The sequence below is a fragment of the Hemicordylus capensis genome, chromosome 4 (genome assembly GCF_027244095.1).
Source record: "Hemicordylus capensis ecotype Gifberg chromosome 4, rHemCap1.1.pri, whole genome shotgun sequence".
Lineage (NCBI taxonomy): Eukaryota > Metazoa > Chordata > Lepidosauria > Squamata > Cordylidae > Hemicordylus > Hemicordylus capensis.
This window is the reverse complement of record NC_069660.1, coordinates 162,738,711-162,747,869: the sequence shown is the minus strand read 5'-3', so window position 1 is coordinate 162,747,869 and position 9,159 is coordinate 162,738,711.

Genomic DNA, 9,159 nt, shown 5'->3' with positions numbered 1-9,159 from the left:
ATGAAGCTATCTTAAGTTAAGTAAGACTACTGGTCTGTTTAATTCAGCATTGCCTACTTTGATTTGATTTGATTTAGTTTTACCAACGGGTTAAAATTACAAGGAGGCAGCTTTAGGCTAGATATTAGGAAGAATTTTTCTAAGTGTTAAGAGCTGTTCAGCAATGGAACAGTCTGTCTTGTGCAGTGGTGGACTCTTGGAGGATGTTTTAACTTGGAGGATGGACAGCAATCTGCCAGGGATGCTATAGCGCAGGCATCCCCAAACTGCAGCCCTCCAGATGTTGCTGAACTACAGCTTCCAGCATACCCAGCCACAAAAAATTGTGTCTAGGGATGCTGGGAGTTGTAGTTCAGCAAAATCTGGAGGGCCGCAGTTTGGGGATGCCTGCTATAGCAGTTTCCTGCTGTGAGCAGATGATTGGACTAGAAGACCTGCGAGGTCCCTTCCAGCTCTAATATTCTATGATGCTATGATTGGCAGCAACTCTCCACAGCTATCCTAAGGCAGAGCTCTTTTTCAGCCATTCTTGTATAAGGGCATTAGTATTTTTATTTTCAGTCCTCTTCCTAATGGTCCCTAGGATGGAATTTGCCTCTTTCACAGCTGCTGCGCTCTGAGTTGACACTTTCAATCAGCTGTCTACCACAACCCCAAGATCTCACTCTTAGTTACTGACAGCTCAGACAGCATCACTGTTTATGTGAAGTTGGGGTTTTTTGCCCCAGTGTGCATCGCTATACACTTGCTTACATTGAACTGCATTTGCCATTTTGTCACCCGCTCACCCAGTTTGGAGAGAGCCTTTTGGAGCTCCTCACAATCTGTGCTTTTAAAACTATTTGCTCTGCCACTAAGCTCTGGTAAGTGGGTTGGCTTATTTAATTTTTCTGGCCTTTGGCTATAGCAGCCACTGAGGTATGATGAACCCTCCTTTCATGCTCAGTTGTATGCTCAGAACTAGGTTTCTGGGGATTTCCATCAGTAACCCAATCCTGACTTAGCTTCCTACATATAGGATGGCAGTTCCATTCCTAAAAATGTTGATTTGATAGTTTTGCCATGAACAAAATTTCAAAAAACCAAATTTTAATAGTAGAAATAAGTCCCAGCATCTTGTTAACATCTGGAGTCCAATCATTTCTGGGCTAAAAGCTGCGGAATGCTTCAGCAGAACATAAATCTCACCACTTGCCGGAGTTGCCATACATGGGATCCAGATGTGAAGAGGAGAATTAGCATTCACTTCTAACACATATGTGTGGCGGCAGCTTTGAGCGAACCCTAATAGAAAGGTTGCTGACCTAATGCAACATAACCTCCCCTTAAACCTGGCCCTGGAGTCAAACCTTCAAGCTAGTAGTCCCTCCCCAGGCATTAGCAATAAACGTAAGGTGTTTTGAATTTTCCTCAGAAGTCTGGTTACATGATACTTCCCACATGCCTGCCTGCCTGTGACATCTTTTTAAATCTCTCAGGCACCCCTGAAATATTATGTGAACAAAGAGCAGAAGAGTGAAGCACCCAACCTTATTCTCAGCATCTTCTGTGACAAAGATATGGCAAAGATGGATGGGTACTGTCAGCCCCTTTTGCCTTTCACATCTGCTGCTAAAATCCTTATCCCTGCTCTGCTCATTTCCCACTTTGGCTACTGTAATCCCTGGGATATGAGTTGAGAGCCCAAGCGGGCCATAGGCACCTCCAAGACACTACTTAGGGACACAAAAACCTTAATTTTAACAGTCTATACAACATCTGATCATTAACTAGGTCTTGAATAAAGACCTCCTGAAAAGCAATCTTGTAAATGATGCAAAATGGCTCCTAACAACTCTGAGGTGTGCCCAAGATATTTTTAAAAGAATGCCTGTAACTAGAGAATGTTCCAGATCCTGTGGTAATGCGGAGTTAACCAAAAGCACAGATTATATTAATAAAAAGTAAAATTAGATTTACTTAAGGAGATCAGATTTATAGGCATTTGTAAGACAACAAGAAATAAAAAAGAGATTTAAAAACATGAAGAAATCAACAATATAAAACTTCTTACTTCCTGGCTTAATTATGATAGTTTGGCCAGGAGGCTTTGGCTGTAGGAAAATAGTTCAAATTTTATTCCCATTCTGGAAAAGAGGGAAACAGAAGCCTCTCAGGAGCCCTGAAAGTGCAGCTCATCCTGGTAAATGTGCTCCTGCCTCCAAACCAAAGGGGAATTCCTTTTCCAGTTACAGACAAAAGCCCTGATTTTTATTCTTTTTACAAAGGGAATGCTTCCTCATATCAGCTTTTTCACTCCTGTTCCATTGGCTTGGCAGAAAAGATTTGTACCCAGTCCAGGTGAGACCCGACCAGTGGTGGAGCCAGATCGCGAGCGGCCCGTGCCCAGCCGTGGCGGCCCCTCTCACCTTGAACCCGCGTCTGACGTCAGATGCTGGGGGTGTGGTCTGGCTCCTGAAAGGAGCTCTTGTCACAACTACAAGGGACTCTCCCATAGGCTGTGGAGAGGCAAGAGCGTGAAGGGCTGGGCCGCCGGCAGGGACTTCTCCAAGGGCGACTGGAGAAGTTCCAAGCCACCCTCTGCCTCCCAGTATTACCCTTTTTAGAGCCCCCACAGTCAATAACGCAACCAAGATGGTGAAGAGCAGTGGCCCCGCTCCCACCGCCAAACTCTAGCCCAAACATACCAGAGCCAGCACGCTGCCTCACTCGTTCCTCCCCCGTCCCCCACATGGTTGCAAAGCACTTTCCTGAACGAATAAATACAGAAGGGGAGCCGAGTACAAATGCAAATCTGAACTGCAGCAGCTGTGCAAATGGGGGAGGAGGCCGTCACCAGCTGAAGGGAAAGCAAGCCAGGGCGAGGCCTGAGAAAGGGGCTGGGGACGTAAATCACAAAGCCCATTGCTCGGGACTCTCTAGTGGCTGCTTGTCCTTTCGAGTCGGGCCAAGAGAAGGTGAGAAGAAGAAGAAGAAAATTCTAAGGTGAACACTGAGCTCAGCTCACCGCCCACCACGTCTTACGTCCTTTCCCACCCCTTCAGGTGCCTGGCGCTTCGCTCAGCTGCACTCGGCCCACCCGCCCGTGCTTGATATAGGGCGGGTTCCCGTTAGCTTCCATGTCAGCCAAGCGAGGCTGCGGGGCCACCCCATGCTGTGAACGCAGCATTGGCTGTCCAACTCCCAAACGGAGCCGTACGGCTCTGTCTGGGAGTTAGAGCCAGGCTGGTGCTGCGTTTGCAGCGCGGCCAGGAGTGGCTCTTCTTTGCCTTTAAGGCAAGGAAGAGCTGCTCCTGGCCGCACCGTGAACACCGCACCAGCCATTTAACTTCCAAAAGGGGCCACACGGCCCCGCATGGGAGCTAAACAAGCACCCTCGCAGCTGACGTCAGATGCGGGGGGCATGTCAGGGCCACAAGGCGTGGCCCCTGATTGGCAGTGGCCTGGGTTCTTTGAACCCATTTGCCCAATGGTGGCTCTGCCCCTGGAACTGACAATGACAAACCAAACCACAAATCCTTAAACTTCAGGGCAGGCAAACAGAAGTTACTGCCCCTCTGGCTAATGTTGCCCTCACCTGCACAGCATGGCTAATCTTGGCTTTACAAGAAGCTGAACTTACCAATGACATCTTCACTCATTCAAAGCTGTTAAATAATAAATCTCCATAAATGTGCTAAAAGGGAAGGAAGGATTTGGGAGGAAATGCTTGACTAACAAGCAGAAGGTTGTTGGTTTGAATCCCTGCTGGTGCTATATCGGGCAGCAGTAGTATAGGAAGATGCTGAAAGATGCAATAGTAAACTCCTCTTGTATTCTACCAAAGAAAACTACAGGGCTCTGTGGGTGCCAGGAGTCGAAATTGACTTGATTGCACGCTTTGCCTTTAGCCTTACCTGTCAGGGGAAACAGACTCTAGTTTACAAGGGGGATTACATGCCTACATACACATATCTGAGCAAGCAAACTCTTCAAAACAATGCTTTTGTCTTAAGGCAGTTGACCATATTTGTAAAGATATAGCTGCTTTTTATCACTACTCCTTTCTCAATGGCCTTTTCTCCTGTCGTCACTCTCAAGATGCTCCTGCTAAAATGTTTTATCTCTGCCATCGACATGTCACTCACCTATTTGTAGCTCAGACCACTTGCTATGTCTATATGGCCACTCTCCCAGCAGCTCAGTAAACTTTCTCTTTTTGTTGCCCATCTAGATGACGACACAAGATGGTAGGTGGTGGGGGAGCTGTGAAAAACCTTACAGGGCACCAAACGCATCAGACCCTAGAATGAAACACCAGAGAGCTCTGCCAGTCAGTGTGAACAGTTCTAAAGGACCAATAGTGCTGATAACTCTGAAGCTATGGAGAGCTTTTTCACAATAGCAAGCCATTAAAATCTCCAGTATTGTTTTCAACAAGACACCAGGAGGTTGGTGCTAATTTCTGGAGACTCCTGGCCAATGCTGGAATGTTGGCAGCCCTAGGACCAACAGCCTGATTCGGTTTAAACAAAAGGCAGCTCCATTTAAAAACAAAAAAACAAGCATGGCCCTCATTGTTCTGAAGGCAGCTTTTCAGATTGTTCTGAAAGCCCTGGACAGTTGTATGAAATATTTAGAAACTAGAAGGGGACTGGGTATTGTTTTCTCATGGTTGTAGAACATGAATTGTAGTGTACAGCCCCCTTTTTATCCCCCCGTTTTTGTTCCTTTGCCTCTACATCATGCATCCCCAAACTGCAGCCCTCCAGATGTTGCTGAACTACAACTCCCAGCATCCCTAGACACAATTTTTTGTGGCTGGGTATGCTGGGAGTTGTAGTTCAGCAACATCTGGAGGGCCGCAGTTTGGGGATGCCTGCTCTACATAGCTATTCCACCACTGTGACCCTCCATCTTGTTGTAGGAACACAACAGGGTCCAAATACCACCTCATCCTTCTCCATGCGCCTTGGTGAAGGCAAGAACTCAGCTGTCCTACTCTGCTGCCCATATTCTCTTGTGACAGGGGAAATGGTGGCTGCAGGTAGGTCTCATCTGAGGCTTCCCTCCCTCTCTTACACCTTGCATGCTGCAGTCCCAGGTACCAAGAATCCTGTGAAATGTAGTGTAAGCATGTCCTGAAATGTAGTATAAACATGTAAACATGTCCCAAGGTTCCTTGCATCTTGGCACTATTGTGAGGATGATATCATCAGCACAGTTTGACTATCAACCTGCATGAAGGTCTCCTGTGGGCCTCCAGTAGAGATGTGCGGTGTTTCCCTGCAAAATGTCACAAGGCTTACTGAAATGCTTTTTACTTCCTTTAATATTCCTCGGATGTTTTACTTAAGTTAGGACCTTCCAAATTTGACTCAACGATGCACTTCACATGGTTAGTGTGAAGCGCTGGGAGGGTTAGTGTGGGGAGAGCGGGCTTAGCCTGCTCTCCCCACACACGAGCAGAGCATTTGCCCTGGGTGGGCGGATTAGCTGCCTGGGGCTTTTAGATGGGCTAGCCACCAGAGAACCACCGGGCTCACCCACGAGCCCGGTGGTTCTCATGACCCTGCGAAAGCAGGCTGGGCTGCATTAGCCCGCTTTTGCGCAGTCGTGCGAATAGCTTCAATATTTTGCTTCTTGAAAAATTCACTGGAACTCTAATAAAATTGTATTACTGTTTTGGTTCAAAACAATGCAAGCTTTCACATGCTTCCATTCTAGGCAAAATGGATAGGCAGTAAATCTCAGCCATTAGGAGAACAAAGTCACTTGTTAAATGCCAAGGTTTTAGCCACATCAGATATTTATTATCTATTATCTAGATAATATATTTCTTATCTATTTATTATAGTGGCCAAATCATAACACTCATATAAATCAGTTCATTTACTGAAAGCAATTGTCATGATACAACTCTTTACACACTTTCTTAGCCTTATTGAACACAGTGCAGTTTATTTCCAAGTATGCATGCAGAAGTTCAGTTTGGAAAATTGTTACAGTGTGAGGACTCTGTATAAACCACTGGGTGGGCTCAGATACATCCATGGGAAGTGGAAGTGCTCTAACCTTTGCCTGCAGCAATATTTGGTGAGTAAAAAAACATTAAGGCTATACACATGATCAGCCCTACCTGGGTCAGGCTGCTTATGTGCAGCACCAGGATTGAGCCCAAGCCTGGCGCTGCCTCCCCTGCAAGCCCGTGTTTTGTATTCAATGAAGGGTGACCTGAGTAAAGGGTGAGTGTGCCCTTTACCACAGGTATGGAGTTGTGTGTATGCTGCATGCAGCCCAAGCATACACAGAGTTGGGCGCCCAGAGCATCCGACTCCCAAGGGAATCCCCCAGTGCACCATGCTTATTGTGTGGTGCATTATGGGATTCCTGGAGAATGGGACAATGAGTCCCAGCCGCCAGAGAGCCGCACTGCTCTGTGCATGCACGGAGGCTGCTCCCCCTGGTTATGAGAATAGTCTCATTGTTTTCATCCCTTAGGAATGGCCAGTTCCAGCACTCTCCCAAATGAATGCCATGTTTTTGCATCCTGAAGTGTGGTACAGCTGGCAAGCTAGTCACTACATAAAGTACAGTTCTAAGTCACATCACCATCTGCCGTACAGTCATACCCCTTTAGCCAGATGTGTAGAGGAACAAGCAACAGGGAACACAGACCTGAAAAGCCATCAAAGGTAAGGGAGCTGAATGTTGTGCTTTGATCATGGTTTCAGGCAGCCTTGGGGAGATGTCACAGGTGCCTTCACACTCAAAGGCATGCTTCCCCCAGGACCCACACCCTTGCCGTCTCCAATAAAGTATCAAATGCTTGGCAAACCAATTGATGATGAAAAGGGAGCTTGTGTGTGTGTGTGTCCTCAGCTGGTCAGCATGGGCCTCAGACAGCTTCCACAGGTGCTTCTCCTCTGCCTCTCTACTAGCCCATGGTCTGAAGGCAGATGATGTACCAATGTTGTTGAGCCTAAGGAGGTCTGGATCTGGTCAGTGCTTGGAGAGCAGCATTCTAGGAACCTGATATACATCACCTTGATGTACATTGAAAAACGGCACAATATAAATCTAATAATCAAATTAGTTCTATGCCTACAAATGTTATTATAAACCGCCCCGAGCCAGTTTCGAAGGTCGGTATATAAATCTAATAAATAAATAAATAAACAAACAAATTATTGCTATGGTTAATAAGATTTATAATTTTTATTGGGAATGCCTACATCTTAAAGAAAAACTAGATGTTACGGAGCAGCCATGTTTCTTGTATACATGTTTGTTCATGGTATAGAGGACTGAGGAGGGGAAGGGTGTAACTATAATTGAACAAGATGGGACAAATGTCCCTGTGCCCTGAGGGAGGAGGCTCCTGCTGGCGGGGCGGCAGCTTAGTCTTCACTCTCCTCCTCCTGCATCCTCAGCCCACTGGCATGCTGCTGGTTCCTGATCAGAGGACTCCTGATCTTGGCTTGTGAGGTGTACTCTGGGGATGTGCCGAAAGGCAATTTGGCATCCAAATCGCTGGAACAATCTCTTTAAAAATAAGGGCTTCTGCAGCCCCTTTAACAAGGAGGAGAGCAGGTCCATACCTGCTCCTCCTCCCACTTGCCACCACTTGTGTAATCCCAGTGCTCCTCCCGGATATCTTCGCACACCAGCGGGGTGTCTCCCAGTTCGCCCCTGCACATGAAAATGACACACACATGGCCTCTGTGCATATGCAGCAGCCATTTGCATGGTCAGCACATCCTCCGCTGTGCATGCATGGAGGCCATGTGTGTGCCGGCATTGTGCGCAGGGGCAGCTGGGAGATGCCCCACCAATGTGCAAAGATATTCAGGGGGAGCGCCAGGAATATGGAAGCGGCAGCCAGTGGGAGGAGGAGCAGGTATGGCCCTGCTCTCCTCCTTGTTAAAGGGGCTGCGGAAGCTCTTATTTTTAAAAGGATTGTGACGGCAATTTGGACACCGAATCGCATTTTGGCACATCCCTAGTGTCTTCTCCAGGAGGGAAGGGCAGAGAGTGTCAGGCAGCATCCATCTCTCCTCTTAACTGGCTGGCTAGTGTGCAGGTTCAGCCTAACCCTCCCTTAGCTTGTCATGCTCAACTGTGAGGGAAATGTTCCTGAACATCAGCCTGCCAGTCATGAGGAGATGAGGAGGGGGAAATGCTACCTGACACTCTCTCTTCTCTTCTGAAGCTGAGACAGAGCTGAAAAGCTTTCTTCCAATTAAAGTGGATTAGGGACCCTTTTTGAATCCTACCTTGTTAAAACGAACAGGGTTATGCCATAATTACCGCCCCCCCCCTCCTTTCCTTACCTTCTGCAGCAAAGGCGGCATGGGGGAGGGGAAGGAGAAGAAGGCAAGGGGCCTAGGGGGCCATCTTTACTTCTTGTCCCAGACCCCACTCCAGCCTTGCTATGTCCCTGAGGAGGAGGGTCTACATTTTACATCAAAGGGGACATTTCGGTGGAACCCCCTTCCCTATACTTTACCTCCTCACATTCTGTTGGTTCAAGAACTTTGCTCTCCCGTGCTGCTCACTCACAGTATTGGGGTTGCACTGGAGAAAAGGAAGCCCAAGAAAGTAAGGCGCAGGGGGGAAGGTTCCAGCTCCTCTCACCCATGCACACTTTGATGTGAAAAGTAGAGCCCCCTTTCATCTCATGCTTTCAATGAGAACAGGTAGATCTGGAAATAAAATCTGTGGCTGCCAAACCTCTTTTGGCCCTAAGACATCCCTGGGAGTTGCCTGCTGCCCATTTTCCTAGCTGATTCTTGTCTGTCTCACCATTTGTTATTTATCTAAGCAAGAATGCCAGTGGCAAGGGAATTCACAGAAATCCCTTCTTAATTGGAAACAGCAAGTTTGTGTATTTTTTCAGTTGTCTATTTTTGATTCTTGTAAAATTAAAGCTAAATAGCTGCAATGCAGCCATTTCCAAATTCCCACAGCCCCGTCCATTAGAGAGGAAATACAACCCAGGTTATTGGTGGTGGTGGTGGGGATACATTTAATTATTAATACACTGGGACTTACCGTTAGAACAAAGCACTAGCAGCTTTATAGGATACATCTGGCAAAGGCTGTTGTCTGTCTGTAGCTAGCTAGGTTCTCACAATTGCTTATTTCTGCTTTCCCCAAACTTCTGGACTGGTTTTTGGG